The sequence below is a fragment of the Pogoniulus pusillus genome, chromosome 12, assembly GCF_015220805.1.
Source record: "Pogoniulus pusillus isolate bPogPus1 chromosome 12, bPogPus1.pri, whole genome shotgun sequence".
NCBI lineage: Eukaryota > Metazoa > Chordata > Aves > Piciformes > Lybiidae > Pogoniulus > Pogoniulus pusillus.
The window spans coordinates 2,959,282-2,975,353 of record NC_087275.1 but is presented as its reverse complement, the minus strand read 5'-3'; the positions used below and the strand labels follow the sequence as shown (position 1 = coordinate 2,975,353).

Sequence of the window (16,072 nt, the reverse complement as noted above, 5' to 3'; positions counted from 1 at the left end):
ACAGCAGTGTAAATGGCTCCACAGGTTCAACTTCTTGTGTTGGGGCTTTTTTCTCTCATTGAATTTATAAAAGACCAACAAAATTTGTAAGCACAGCTGGCAAAGGAACAGAATTGACACAGCACATCAGAATCTCAAAGAGGGGGGGAAAAAAGAGATCCAGAAGCATGTAGAAATAGGGATGGGAAGTCAACACATTACAGAGTAGCAAGCCTTTGAATCGTGAGCGAGTGTGGATCAAAGGTACTCCCACCACAAACACAAAAACTCCTCAGAAAAGATGCTGTATGTTAATCTTTTAGCCTTGTGGCTTATAGTTGCCTTAGTTGCTATATTTGGATATTGTGTGACAAATGTAGTTTCTCTGGCTGTGGACTAACCCCAACTGAAAACAATCCAAGTGCACGAATTGTAAAGATGAAATGCAAGATGGGGGAGGGGGAGGGAGAGGGAAGCACAGGGAAGAAAGAGTCCACACCCTTTGTATTGATAACATACTGAAGAAGAGACCTACAAAGTTTCTGGCTGTATGAAGGGGAACCTATTTATTTTCTTTCACATTAAAATTCAGGTCCTGCCTCACTTACAAGACTGTGTTGACCAATAAACAAACTAACCCATCTGGAGTACTGCATTCAGTTCTGGAGCCCCCATTACAAGAGGGCTGTGGAGATGTTGGAGAGTGTCCAGAGCAGGGCCAGGAGGATGCTCAGAGGCTGCAGCAGCTCTGCTGTGAGCACAGACTGAAAGAGTTGGGGCTGTGCAGGCTGGAGCAGAGGAGGCTCCCAGGTGACCTTCTTGTGGCCTTCCAGGATCTGAAGGGGGCTACAAAAAAGCTGGGAAAGGACTTTTTAGGCTGTGAGGGAGTGACAGGAGTGGGGGGAATGGAGCAAAGCTGGAGGTGGGTAGGTTCAGGCTGGAGGTGAGGAGGAAGTTGTTGATCAGGAGAGTGGTGAGAGGCTGGAATGGGTTGCCCAGGGAGGTGGTTGAGGCCCCATGGCTGGAGGTGTTTGAGGCCAGGCTGGCTGAGGCTGTGTGCAGCCTGCTCTAGGGTAGGGTGTCCCTGGGCATGGCAGGGGGGTTGGAACTGGCTGCTCCTTGTGGTCCCTTCCAACCCTGACTGATTCTATGATTGTAACTGACCACAAGAGAGGAAAGCAAACCAACATCCCAAACCCACCAAAAAAACACTAAACAGACCCACACCCCCTAGCCCACAAAAAAAGGTGGTGTCAACAGTACTGCCACAATCTAGCTACTTTCCTCACACCGGGGTAGATCAGTTTCTCCTGAAACATCTGTACTGCATCTATGATACTCAATGATCTGTGTTGGGAAAACTACACTGGGAAGTCAGCAAGAGAACTTTAACCAAACGTTGTCAAAATGAAGTATCTATAGACACAAATTACATCCCCCCAAACGAATTTCTAAGTTAACCTGACCAAAGATGAGCAGCTGAATGGGAGGGGGACTTAGACAAAAACTTGTTTAGGGTGGGATTTTTTTTTGTTTGGTTTTGTTCACACTTATTTAACGTCAATGATTGATTAACATTTTGGATAAAGGAGGCTTTGTTAGCGATTCAGCATCTCCACCCCTTCAATTAAGGTGTTAAGAGTTCACAACAGTGCAGTGAGACCCAAGATCCCCAGACCTCTCTTCACACACACACAAAAACCCCACACCCCCCAAAAAAATAAATCACCCAACACTAAAACACCTCCACAAACAACCAAAACAAAAAGAAAAGGGGGGAAAAAAACTCCACACCTCACCAGGACCGAAAAAGAATCCAAAGACACACATCAACGAAAAAAAACCCTCACCCACCCCACTGGGAAAATTCCCAAATCCCAAAACTGACATCGCTGCTAACTCCATCTTAGAAAAAGAAAGCTGCCATTCTTTTGTTGTTTGAGGAGGGGCCAGCAAGGGAGACAAGGAAAGAATATAAGCCCTTGAGACATTTTTATGCTTCGAGGAAGAAAGAAAGAAAAAAAAAAAAAAAGGACACATTCATTAAAAATTATCTCTTTGGAGATCACTGCTCCAAAAAAAAACACAACGAGGAAAACACCCACACCATGCAACAACGCACACGGCACAGCCATCCTGCCAACTTGGCCAAAATGGCTAGAGCTCACCAAAGCAACTCCTGTGCCTCCAGGAGAAAGCAGAGCAGGATAGGGGCATGTGCACTTCTGCTAGCACGGGATGAACACAAACCTGCCTTAGCCTCTGTTTAAATGCACCCCTGCAACACCTCTAACACCTCACTGTAGGGAGCAAGCTGGCATCAAGGACCAAATATTAAACGGCAGAGAGGTAAATAAAAAAGAGAGGAATATAGCTGTTTAGATGTGTTCATTCTTCCATTCCATAGGCTGCAATTATTTTGTGATACTTGATTTCATGGGAGGATTTCTTCCCCTTCAAGAAAAGCCTGGATGAGGCACTAAGTGCCATGGTCTAGTTGACTGGATAGGGCTGGGTGCTAGGTTGGGCTGGATGAGCTTGAAGGTCTCTCCCAACCTGGCTGATTCTATGATCCCTCACCAAACATTATCTTCCAACAAAACAGAAGGAAAAAATAAAAGATTAAAATAACCTACATCATCTTTTTCCTCCTGCTTTTAAAGCTTGATGCATTTAAAGATGCTTTCAGAGCACCCTGATGCCTGGGTATGCTTTTCACAAAGAAACAGAGAACAAAGCACTTTCAAGGAAAACAAATGTTAGTGGAACCCCGCAAAACTGAAAGAGCTGTCTCCCACGTTTTCTCCAGCTGTCCTTTGACAGTATAGCAACTGGTCACCAAGAGGGAGGCTTAATGAGACAAACTTGACTTGGCACAATGTTTTCTTCTCTGTACTAAGGCCCAAACTAAGGAGATGTTGCTTTGCAAGGCAAGAGCTACAAGACTTCATGCTCCTCTCCCAGAAAGTGGGGTTTGTGGTTATTTCCCAGCCAGTTTCACAGCCCAAATCAGCTTTGGCACCTGGAGAGTAAAGCATTTTCCCTTTCACGTTGGTGGGCTTTGAACTGTTCCATGATCAGCTCTCTACTGTCAATTATTATTCCACACTTTCTTTGCTGCATGACTACTTCCTGACTCCTCAATTTGTTTAGTTAAACCATTAACCATGTAATCGTCCCACCTTGATATTTTATATCCAAATAACAATCCACGATTGACTGTCACATCAGATCCTTCCCATCTGCATCCTCGTGTTTTGTCTAGCCTCCTAGAGCAACATCCACCTTTCACATCCCCGAGACTGAATTGCCAGGTCTTTTTAGTCCCATAGCTCAGGCATCTACACAGTGGTCCAAGGAACAGAAAGCTGGACGACAAATCATAGAAAGTCAGGGGCTGGAAGTGACCTCAAGTCAGGGGCTGGAAGTGACCTCGAAAGCACATCCAGGCCAACCCCCCTGCCGGAGCAGGATCACCTATACCGGATCACACCGCAACGCATGCAGGCAGGTTTGGAGTATCTCCAGAGAGGGAGACTCCACAACTTCCCTGGGCAGCCTGTTCTGTCACCCTCACAGTGAAAATATTGCTCATGTTTAAATGAAACTTCCTCTGCCTCAGCTTCCACCCATTGCCCCTTGTCCTGTCACTGGGCATCACCCAACAGAGCCTGGCTCCAGCCTCCTGGCACTCAGCCTTTACAGATTTATAAGCACTGATGAGGTCACCTCACAGTCTCCTCTTCTCCAAATACAGCATGCTCTCATCCTAGAAGCAGAGCCTCACCACTTGCATGCATCCACCTGTCCCATCATTTTCTTAAGCATTTGGAGTCTCCAATGGTGGTTGGTTTTCTCCTGTTGTCCAACATTTAATCTGATGAACTTCCAGTACCGCTACAGATGTAGCTTCTCCCATCCCTCAGACAGCCTCCCACAGACCCCTCTGCAGCAGGCCAGGGCACGGACTCCCTCAGGCACACACATGCAGTGTCTCTTCTCTGCCTAGCAGAAACACTTGCAAACAAACACATTTCCCCTGCCTTGTCAGATACTGCTCTTCCCCACAATCCCTACGTAGACGGCTCCTTCCCACACTCTTAGTAGCCCACAAACTCCTCTTGCACAACTATCTCACATTCCAGTTCCACACGACTTGCTTAGCTTCCCAAGATGCCTGCTCCCCTAAACTACCTACACTGGACACCTACAATTCCCTTTACAACCACATGCACCATCTCTTCTCTGCTGAAAGCAGTTATCACCCCATATTCTGGCTCACAGTGCTTCCCCATACTACAGTTCAACTCCCACATCCCTTTCTCCCAACCACTCAAGTCCCAGTTTCTCACATCCTCTCATCACTATGACCATCTTCTTGTGCACCAACTTATTTCTCCCCAGCTTACCTCATACTCCACACGTCATCCACCTCTCCACATCCCTTCCTGAAGGGAGGTCTTCCTGCAAGGGAGCCCCCCATCCCTTCCTCGCAGCACATCCCAGATGACCTAACATCTCACCTCCCATGCCTCCCTGCATGCTTCACCTCCTACTCCATTCCCTGCATCCCTGCTGTAGCCCTTTGTGCCCCAGCCCCTCTTCCTTCAGCCTCACCATGGAGTTCACATGCCTACTTCTCATCCCACTTGCACCAGCTTTTCTCTCCCACACCCCCAAATCCCAGCATCATGACCCTAGTGTTGCAGCCCCTGTTATCCAATGTCCCAGTTACTCACTGGGATTAAAAACCTCTCTAATCCACCCAATACAGTCCTCTCCATACAGCACATCCTTCAGGGCACCCCAGGCGCATCAGCTCACCTCACCACAGTGCAGAGCACTCCACTCACCTACCGATACGTCGTGCCCTCCAAAGCACCCCAATGCTGCAGCTCACCTCAGCCCAGGCTCTTCCACACCACACAGCCACGTGGCCGCCCCGGGCACCCCAGCGCAGCTCGGTGCACCCCACACGGACCTCTCCACTGCAGATGCCCCAGTGCATGCCTCGAACCACAGGGCATCCCACAGACACATCCACGTAGCACAGCCCTTAAAGCATGCCATGCACCACAAACGCAGGCAAGGGCACCCCAACACGTTCGTCCGCACGTCACAACCTCCAAGGCACCTCCGACAAGCCACAGTGATCCATATACCCCTCCATACAGCACAGCCCCCAGGGCACCCCCGACACCACAATGCAGTGCACAGCACCCCATATGCCCCTCCATACAGCACGATCTCCAGGGCTTCCCGTGCACCCCAAAGCACCTCACTTGGTCCTCCACAGAGCACGGCCTCCAGGGCGACCCCTGCACCCCACACATCCCTCCGTAAAGCACAGCCCTAGAGCATCGCCTGCACGCCACACACCTCCCCGGAGAGCAGTGCCCCTAGAGCATCCCCTACACACCACACATCCCTCCAGAGGAGTGCAGCCCCCAGGGCATCCTCCGCACCACGGAGCGCCACCCCCTCCCCCCACCCCCCTTTCACTTGGGGCACAGCTTCTACAGGGCCCTCCAGGGAGCGCAGCCTCGGGGCACCCCGCGCACCTCAGAGCATCCTCCACCTCCCGCCACGCAGCACACCCTCAGGGCACCCCACACCCCTCCGCGCAGCCAGCGCGGCACGCCGCGGAGCCGAGCAGAATCCCAGGCGCCCGGGGACGGCCAGCAAAGCCGCCGGGGCGCTGCGGTCCCAGGGGCTGCGCTCCCCTCCGCCGTCGGCGGCGTCCCCTCCGGCCCCCGAGCCTTCCCCAACTCTCAAACTTTGAGCGGGCGGCGGCCGGCGGCCGGTGCCGGTGGTCGCCCGGTGCCCGCCGCGCCGCCTCCCCCTCACTCACCGCCGGGCCGTGGGGGAGAGGCGGGGGCCGAAGCTCCTCTCAGCCCCAGGCGGGAGGGGGCGGCGCAGCGGCTCCCCCCGGCAACGGCGGGTCCTTCCCCCTCCCGCAAACACACACAGGCTCCATTGTCCGCCAGCGCCTCCCCCCCTCTCCTTCCCGCACACATGGTACCACCCATCGCAGCCCCTCTCGCCCGCTCCCCCCGTCCGTTCCACACACACACGCCCCCCCCCGTTTTCTCCACACCGTTCACACCCCCCCCAGTCTCCCCCCTCCCGCCGCGTCCCGCAACCCGGAGAGAGGAATGGTACCGCCCGTCGCGCGCGCCCCGCCCCAGGAATGGTACTGTCCCCTACTCACTCCGCCAGCGGGACCGCCTCTTACTCCCCGCTCCGGGCAGTGGTCTCGACCGGCCCTCCGCCCCGCCCCTCCCCTCCTCAGCCAGCGGGCGGGGACTGCCTCCCTTCCCCCTCGCAGACTCGCTCCTCCCGCCCTCGCCTACACAGTGGTAGCAGCCAGGCTCTTAAAGAGACAGGCCGGCCGCACCGAGCGCCCCCCGGGACCGTGACAAGCGCCACCCACCCCGCCGCGCTCGCCGCGGCGCCGCCCCCGCCATTAACATAGCCGCCCCCCGGCCTCGGGGCCGCCCCACCCCTCCTCCCCTTTTAAAGAGACCTCGCGCCCAGGGCGTTTCTTAAAGGGACCGCCCCTCCCGCGCACGGCCGCTCGGTTAACTCGCCCCAGCGGAGCTGAGCACCGGCAGCATCCCACCCCCCTTCTGCCTTCCCGCTCCCCGGGCGGGGCCGCGGAGGCGGGGGCTGCAGGCGCCCCGGCGCCCGCAGCCGCAGGGGAGGCACCCGGTGGAGGCGGGGAGGGGCCGGCGTGAGACCCTGTGGGCGCGGGGCCCCCCTAACGGCACCCCTAACGGAAACGGTGCGGGCCCCGCGGGGGGGCGGCGCCCGCCACTCAGCCCTGCGGCCTTGCGCGGTTCCCGGGGGGCTGCCCGGCTCTGAGCGGGTCCCCTGCCAGTCCTCCTCCTCTTAGCACCAGAGGCGCCTAGGGGCACCGCGGCTGGCAGGGTGGTTTGCACCGAGGCACCTTCGCCGGGTGCCCCGTGGAAGGGAAGGTCTTCGACGCGCCGGGAAAGTCATCAAGGTGGGCACTGTGCATTGCAGTCACCAGTGCTGGGTGGGCACTGTGCATTGCAGTCACCAGTGCTGGGTCATCCTCCCGAAAGAGGCCCAGCGCCGAGGCGCCGGCTGGCGGGTGGGCAGCACCACAGGGCGCTGCACATTCAGCCCGCTCACACCAAGCACGGAATTTCCCTTCCCCGTATTTCTGAAGCAGAAAGGGGATGGCTGTCCACTGAGAAGGCAAGAGGAAAGCGGGAGGGAGCTTCTCCTCCAGAAGCACGCTTCTGCTACCCAGTGCCTGCCCACCAGCTGCCAGCGCATTAACGGAGCTGCTCTGAGAGCTGAGGGCCTTTTCGGAAGGGGCAAAACTCTGGGCTAAGCACCAGCCTGCAGCCGACCAGGGAAGAACCAGACGGCAACGACAGACACAACCCATCAACTCCTAAATATGCTCAAGGGCCCTATCCTGAACAAACGCTCCATGCTCGGGGGATTAATCGTCAATGTGGTTTGAAACCAGCCCAGAGTTAAGAGCGTTGAAGATCTGTAGCAATCCTCTGTCCTTTTCAGACGGTGACTTGCTCTGTGAAAAGAGCATTTTCAACATCCACTAATCCTTCACTGCCACAAAACGTTCCTGAATGGAGGGATCTCGTGGGCTGTGAGGAAGAGCTTTCCAAACCGCCAGTGGCACAGAGAGCTGCTGCAGTCCAAGGAGAGAAAGCAGGCTGATCGGTTTTGCATATCTGCCATGCCTGAAGAACCTGTTTTGCCAAAACAACACCAAGTGCTCTCCCTCTCCCTTTGACTTCAAAGGACCAACTCTTCACTCTGCTCCATTTCCACTCTTAAATAACCCAACTCTTTGTATTTCAGCACTGAGCAGTCACACGGGACAGCCCTCTGACCATTTAATCCACCTCACCTCTCCACATAACCCTCAGTCCCCAAGAGGCTTTTCCTCTTTTTCATAGAATCACAGAACCAAGCAGGTTGGAAGAGACCTCCAAGATCATCCAGGCCAACCTAGCACCCAGCCCTGGCCAAGCAACCAGACCATGGCACTGAGTGCCTCATCCAGGCTTTTCTTGAACACCTCCAGGGACAGTGCCTCCACCACCTCCCTGGGCAGCCCATTCCAATGGGAAATTGTGTACCTCTCTTCTCCCCTGGTCCCTGCCCACTTGGTAAGATCCTTAAGGAACTCTACAGTTCCCCAAGCACTGCAACGGGAGTTACTTCAGACCTTCTACCCTAGATAGATACTCTTCCTTCAGGGAGACACTTCTTAACAGCCAGTTTCAATCCCTTCTGGTTTGGAAACCAGACCCCTTAAGCATTTCCCTACGCAGACTTCCAGCCCACCGAAGCCTCTTGCTTGCTTCTCTCCCTTACCAGTCTCTTGGTCTACAAGTTCTCAGACTCCACAACCCCAAAGTAGAACCCACTGGTCTCCAGAAGGTCCCTCCAACTCATCCACTGACAGTAGCCCTACCTGTGCCTTTCCTCAGATCACAGCAGCACCTTACAAGGCTGGAGTGATGGTGAAACCTGACTGGTTAGCTCCATTTGAACCACCACGTACTTTGCCACCGTTTCAGCCTGCTTCTTTACCTGACACATAAACCTCTGCTATTTTTAACATTGCTGTGGGTCTTATGATCTTAATGTCATGCCTACTACTTGCCCCACACCAGAGGGAGCTGAGTGGACTAGCCCAGGAAAGGCTGCAACAGCAGCAGCCGTATAGAGTAGACCAACTACGCAACAAAACACAGTGTAAGGAACAGATCTGCCTTGCAGTGCATTAGAGCAAAGGCCTAGTCCTGCTCTCACTGTCACCAGGGACCATGGTGGTCTGCTTAAAAGCAAACTTGCTTCCCTTGGGCAGCAGAGAGGCTGGGATTTTCCTAAAGAGCCTAAGGAAGCCAGGCACCCAATTTGTGTTTCCTGAAGGTACCTCTGAAAACCCTACCGAGTGCTCCAGCCTGGACACGAGCAACAGCAGCGATAAAATACGAGCTGCTAGCAGTCTGCTTTTCTGCTCTCCCCCCTCCTCTGACCTACTACTTCACTGTCTTGTCCCTTGAGAAGTTAGATCGGGGGGAAAGGAGCATAAAACACTACCAGTTTGCAGATGCTGTGGTTCTTCCAACTCTTCTCCCATCCCCCCGACCCCATCCCCCCACGTCTCAAACAGTTATAAATGACTGTGCAACTCTGCAGGCAGCGGTCTCAAATAACCACACCGAGCCTCTCCCCTCCAACGGCTTCATGTCTCTTCCTTCCTCCCTCTGGGGCTCCGGATAGCAACTATCAAGGTGTTTTTGCTTCACTCTCAAGAGTTAAGTCGCTACTTCACCCACCACCTTTGGGAATCCACCACAGCAAACTGCCACAAGCAGTGAATTCCCAAGGCAGGGATTCTCATCTGAGAAATCCCTCCTGTTGTCCTTGAAATGTTTTACCATGGGAACTGACAACAGGCTTTCGAATGATCTTAACTGCAACGGCAGGTTGCAAGGCAGGATTTGAGGCAGTGGAGCACCAGACCATGGGCCTGCCACTGCTAACCTTGAGAGCATCCCCATCCTCAGGCCTTGTTCTTCAGCCAAGCTCGTAAAAGCTGCCCCAGAAAAGCCAGATGTCCCAGCTCTTTGCAGCACTCCAGCAAATCCCAAGAACATCTTGGAAGTATTACTGCATGCAATCTCCTCACAACTGCCTGGCTGTGGCAGAGACAGAAGACCAGGCCTTCTTTTCAAAAGCAGGATCTTCTTCCAGTAAGGGCAAACCAAGCCCAGGAAAAGTTGCTACATGCACTCCAGTTCTGCAGAGCAGAGCAGACAAGATAGCTCAGCAAGCAAAAAGGGATCCAGCCAGAGGCACCTGGACAGGCTGCAGAGGTGGGCACAAGCCAAGCTCAGGAGGTTCAACAAGAAACAGTGCAAGGTCCTGCAGCTGGGTCGGGGCAATGCCAAGCACAAATCCAGGCTGGACAGTGAGTGGCTGGAGAGCAGCCCTGAGGAGAGGGACTTGGGGGTGCTGCTGGAGGAGAAGCTCAACAGGAGCCAGCAGTGTGCACTTGCAGCCCAGAAAGCCAAGCAGAGCCTGGGCTGCAGCAGCAGAAGTGTGTCCAGCAGGGCCAGGGAGGGGATTCTGCCCCTCTGCTGCACTCTGCTGAGACCCCACCTGGAGTACTGCATCCAGCTCTGGAGCCCCCATTACAAGAGGGATGTGGAGATGCTGGAGAGTGTCCAGAGCAGGGCCAGGAGGATGCTGAGAGGCTGCAGCAGCTCTGCTGTGAGCACAGACTGAAAGAGTTGGGGCTGTGCAGGCTGGAGCAGAGGAGGCTCCCAGGTGACCTTCTTGTGGCCTGCCAGGATCTGAAGGGGCTACAAAAAAGCTGGGAAAGGACTTTTTAGGCTGTCAGGGAATGGCAGGAGTGGGGGGAATGGAGCAAAGGTGGAGGTGGGGAGAGTGAGGCTGGAGGTGAGGAGGAAGTTGTTGAGCAGGAGAGTGGTGAGAGGCTGGAATGGGTTGCCCAGGGAGGTGGTTGAGGCCCCATGGCTGGAGGTGGTTGAGGCCAGGCTGGCTGAGGCTGTGTGCAGCCTGCTCTAGGTTAGGGTGTCCCTGGGCATGGCAGGGGGGTTGCCACTGGCTGATCCTTGTGATCCCTTCCAACCCTGACTGATTCTATGATTCTCTGATTGATCTGCATTCCACTCTCCACATAGCTTCAGAGCATGGCACATCCCAATCGTAGCTTTTATTCTCTTTCAGGCCCTGGCCCTGCAAACGGTTTTACATGTGTATGTAGAGTCCCACTGAAACACAGTGGAGCTACTCATGCAAGAGACATTAAGAACAGGTAGGGCTGAGGCTCTGTTCCACTCGTCCATTTGCTGCAAACCCAGTGTAAGGGGTTCTTGCTGTGCTCTCTCACGGTTAGTGCTGCTCACTTGTTCCAGTTAAACTGTTTATGTAGCCACATTCACAGGTGGGCTGTTTAGAAGGACCAACTTTTTATAAAGTCTTTACTGACAAGAACAAATCCTTCAAGCCAGGTCAGCTCCAGTGTAAATTCCATCCTGAATTGGCACAAGTGGAGGAGATGGAAACATCTGAGGAACAGATGGGATGGAGGGCAGGCAAGATGGTGACACGGAAGCGTAGCATGTGAAGGCTGGAGGCACTAACCTCTTCTGAAGTTACACCTTGCTCCTGACCATCCACTCACACCCTGAAGCAGAGCCTCTTCCTCAGTCACACTCTTTCCACGTGAAACAAGTTTCACCTCAATTGCAACAGCAGGTTAAGCATTTTCAGTCACTAATGCTCAAGAAAATCCGTCACCGCAAAGAAGGATCTGCCAACAGGCACTACACCTAGGATCAGGAATGCACTCTCCCCCTTAGAACAGAATCACAGAATCAGTCAGGGTTGGAAGGGACCACAAGCACCATCCAGATCCAACTCCCCTGCCATGCCCAGGGCTGCCCACAACCTCATCCAGCCTGGCCTTAAACACCTCCAGCCATGGGGCCCCAACCACCTCCCTGGGCAACCCATTCCAGCCTCTCACCACTCTCCTGCTCAACAACTTCCTCCTCATCTCCAGCCTCACTCTCCCCACCTCCAGCTTTGCTCCATTCCCCCCAGTCCTGGCACTCCCTGAGAGCCTCAAAAGTCCCACCCCAGCTTTTTTGTAGGCTCCTTGCATGGAAAGGATCTACATGCATCTGCAGTCAGTACACCACTGCTTCTGCAGTCAAAGGTTCCTTCTCTAGTTACTTTGATATGGCACATTTGGGCCATGCAAAATGTTCTCTTTTTTTTCCCAATTTCTGGGCTATTTTATCTCTAGCAATATTGCATCACAAATTTCTTGCCTGTTAAGGCAAGATTTCCCTCTTTCAGTGTGATAACCTTCCAGTAGGGAAGCTCCACTACCTCCTTCAGAGGTTTTCTCTCCATACTGCCTTCAGAGGGTTACTCTCTATCTCTACTGCGGATGGGCACTCCACCCCTGCCCTGGGCAGCCTCCTCTGGGGCTTGACAACCATTGTGGGGTAGAGACTGTTCCTCACATCCAATCTAAACCTCCCCTGCTGCAACTTGGGGCTGTTTCCTCTCATCCTATCACCTAATATCACCTGTCGCTCTGAAATGGGTCAGGAACTGGCTGGAAGGCCAGGCCCAGAGAGTGGTGGTGAATGGTGCCACATCCAGCTGGCAGCTGTCACTGGTGGTGTGCCCCAGGGATCAGTGCTGTTCAATATCTGTATTGGTGATATGGACCAGGGGACTGAGTCCAGCACCAGAACGTTTGCAGATGACACTGAGCTAGGGGCAGCTGTGGAGCTGTTGGAGGGTAGCAGAGCCCTGCAGAGGGACCTGGCCAGGCTGGATGGGAGGGCAGAGGCCAATGGGATGAGACTGAACAAGGCCAAGTGCAGGGTTCTGCACTTTGTCCACAACAACCCCAAGCAGCACTACAGGCTGGGCACAGAGTGGCTGAGAGCAGCCAGGCAGAGAGGGAGCTGGGGGTGCTGGCAGAGAGGAGCTGCAGATGAGGCAGCAGTGCACAGGTGGGCAGCACAGCCAATGGCATCCTGGGCTGGCTCAGGAGCAGTGTGGGCAGCAGGACAAGGGAGGTTCTTCTGCCCCTGTGCTCAGCACTGCTCAGGCCACACACTCTGAGTCCTGTGTCCAGTTCTGGGCTCCTCAAGTCAAGAGAGATGTTGAGGTGCTGGAAGGTGTCCAGAGAAGGGCAGCAAGGCTGGGGAGGGGCCTGGAGCACAGCCCTGTGAGGAGAGACTGAGGGAGCTGGGGGTGTGCAGCCTGCAGCAGAGGAGGCTCAGGGCAGAGCTCATTGCTGTCTACAACTACCTGCAGGGAGGCTGTAGCCAGGTGGGGTTGGGCTCTTCTGCCAGCCAAACAGCAACAGAAGGAGGGGACACAGTCTGAAGTTGTGCCAGGGGAGGTCTAGGCTGGATGTGAGGAGGAAGTTGTTGTCAGAGAGAGTGATTGGCATTGGAATGGGCTGCCCAGGGAGGTGGTGGAGTCGCCGTGCCTGGAGGTGTTGAAGCCGAGCCTGGCTGGGGCACTTAGTGCCATGGTCTGGTTGATTGGCCAGGGCTGGGTGCTAGGTTGGACTGGATGAGCTTGGAGGTCTCTTCTAACCTGGCTGATTCTATGATAATTTTAAGGAGAAGAGCCCAACCCTTACCTCACTGTAACCTCCTTTCAGGAAGTGACAGAGAGCAAGGAGGTCTCCTCTCAGCCTCCTCCAGGCTTAAAACCCCCAGTTCTCTCAGCTGCTCCTCCCTAGCCCAATTCTCCAGACCCTTCCCCACCCTTGTTGCCCTTCTCTGGAGATGCCTTGGCCCCTCAACGCCCTTCTTGGAGCAAGGGGTCCAAAACTGAAGCCCGTGCTCAATGTCTGGCCTCACCAGTGCTGAGTAGAAACAATCACTTCCCTGGTGCTGCTGGCCTTGCAATACTACAAGGTGAGATCAAGCTTCCCTCTTTCAATTCCTGCTCACTCACCAGGTAACTCCAAACTTCTGCACTCCTGTACACCTGTGCAAAGTGGCTGTAAAAGGCTCTCAGTGTTGGAATGAAGGAGACACATCACCGGGAGGATGATTTGCTTTGCTTGTTTGCTTTAAGTTTGTGGGAATGGGAGAGGTGTGAATGGTCAGAGGACCTGCAGGATGGGAGAGATGAAGCTCTGTGAAATCCTTTCCTTATGAACTCTGAGTTTGACAAGGCTGCATACTCTAACGAGCCTTCTGGAGAGGAAAAGAGCACATTTCTGTAAGGAATCCAGGTGATTATGGTTCACATACCACCATGATCTCTCTGCATGGGCACAAGGGAGCTGCCTTCATGAATCCTGCTGCAGGAGGAAGTCTAAAGCTGGACAGTGTGAAAGAAATGAGAAAGGAACACAGGGAAGGGTAGTTGAACATTCCCTGTTAGGTTGGAAAAGAAAAGCCTTCTTCCAGAAACTCTTCTGTTTATTGTAGATCATTCCTAAAAGGTTAAGAAATTTGGCCTGGAGGAGGAGAGATTGTTGTGGCATTCTTTCTAGTTTAGCATCCCTTTATATCAGATATTAACCTGTCTCCCCAGCTGTGCCAAACCTCAGGCCTGCAACCATCAGAGAACATTAGGAACTTAGTTCGGGGGAGCAGCCTCCCTGCACCCTGGCTTCTGTGGCACTTTAGACTCGAGAGGGGAGAAATGCATGCCTACCTACAACAACATCATATATATGCACACACACAGATCTCCAAAGCAGGCATACACCCTTCCTCTGTCCCCACTGCTGGCTTAAGACCACCTGTAGCTCACCTGTACCGATTACTACTGCCTCACTGGTTGCACAGTGCACAGAGCAACGTTAGGAAGAGGAACGGCTGATGGATCTGACCAGCACTGCCTGTACAACATCACCCTACAGCAACAGCAGACAGATAATGGCAAATGCAGCTAGAGAAGAAAGGCCTAACCCTTCTCACTCCTCCCATCTATAGTGGAAAGGAAAATCTGATTGATCTTGCATTTTGCTATTCATATGTGAACATCCAAACAATCCTGAGCCATAGTCAAGCTCAGGCTGGAGCATGGAACTGAGCCTGTGATTAAAATACTCTTCTGGATTTCCAGAGAGTTGATCTGTCTTCCTTCAAGACATTATCCCACATCAAAACTCTTGACAAATTCCATGTATTAAAACATTCCAGTTGCAGGAAGCTCCCCTATTTATAAAGTCATTAGGGAGGTATCAGGCAAATGCTGCATGGACATAAAGATAAATGCTCACCTTTATCTCCTATGATTAAAAGAGAGAGAGGAGGCGAGAGGAGATACTGAATTAACAGGGAAATCAGGTAAACAGAATCTGGGAAAACATATGCTCATGCAGCACAAGAAAAACACAAACTCACATGTTGGAATCATAGAATCACAGAATGACAGGGGCTGAAAGTGACCTCTGGAGATCACTCAGTCCAGCCTTGCTAACACAGGTACACCTAAATCAGGTTGCACAGGAACATGTCCACGCAGGTTTTGAAAGTCTCTAGAGAAGGAGACTCCACAGCCGCTCTGGGAAGCCTGTTCCATTGTTCTGTCCCCCTCACAGTATCACAGTATCACCAAGGTTGGAAGAGACCTCACAGATCATCAAGTCCAACCCTTTACCACAGAGCTCAAGGCCAGACCATGGCACCAAGTGCCACGTCCAGTCCTGCCTTGAACAGCTCCAGGGACGGCGACTCCACCACCTCCCCGGGCAGCCCATTCCAGTGTCCAATGACTCTCTCAGGGAAGAACTTTCTCCTCACCTCCAGCCTAAATTTCCCCTGGCACAGCCTGAGGCTGTGTCCTCTCGTTCTGGTGCTGGCCACCTGAGAGAAGAGAGCAACCTCCTCCTGGCCACAACCTCCCCTCAGGTAGTTGTAGACAGCAATGAGGTCACCCCTGAGCCTCCTCTTCTCCAGGCTAACCAATCCCAGCTCCCTCAGCCTCTCCTCGTAGGGCTGTGCTCAAGGCCTCTCAGTCCAAGTGAAACCTCCTGTGTTCTAGTTTCCACCTGTTGCTCCTTGTTCCTATCGCTGGCCACAGCTGAGAAGAGCCCAGCCATCCTTATGGCCTCCACCCTTTACATATTTATATGCATTGATAAAATCCCCTCTCAGCTTCTCTTTCCCAGGATGGAGAGCCCCAGGTCTCTTCTTTCAGTCTCTCCCTGTAAGAGACCCCTTCCAGTCCCTTAATCACACCTGTGGCCCCACACCCGGACTCTCCAGTCGTTCCTGTTTCCCTCTTTAACTGGGGAGCCCAGAACTAGATGCAATACTCCAGGTGCAGCCCCACCAGGGCAGAGTAGAGGGGGAGAAGAAACACACTGATCCACCTCAACCTGCTGGCTACACTCTTCTGAATGTACCCCAGAATACCCCTGGCCTCCTTGGCCACAAGGGTGCCAGCACTCCCAGGTTCTTCCCCACATCCTTGCTTTTCAGCAGCTAAACCTCAGCCTGTACGGATGTATGAGGTTATTCCTCCCCAGGGGCAGGGCTCTACATTTGCCCTT

At 53.5% G+C, this 16,072-nt stretch overlaps 1 protein-coding gene across 2 annotated transcripts in view; it reads right to left on the bottom strand.

The window, feature by feature from the left end:
* The window catches only part of LOC135179963 (uncharacterized), a 75,381-nt gene that overhangs the window by 24,937 nt on the left and 34,372 nt on the right, over nt 1-16,072 (bottom strand). The window contains exon 1 of one of the 2 annotated variants that reach the window (XM_064152142.1): nt 5,831-5,955. The exons of the other annotated variant lie outside the window; for it this stretch is intronic. The gene's annotated coding sequence lies outside the window, so the exon portion shown is untranslated. Of the gene's footprint in view, nt 1-5,830; nt 5,956-16,072 lie in introns of those variants that run through there. 2 annotated transcript variants of the gene reach the window in all.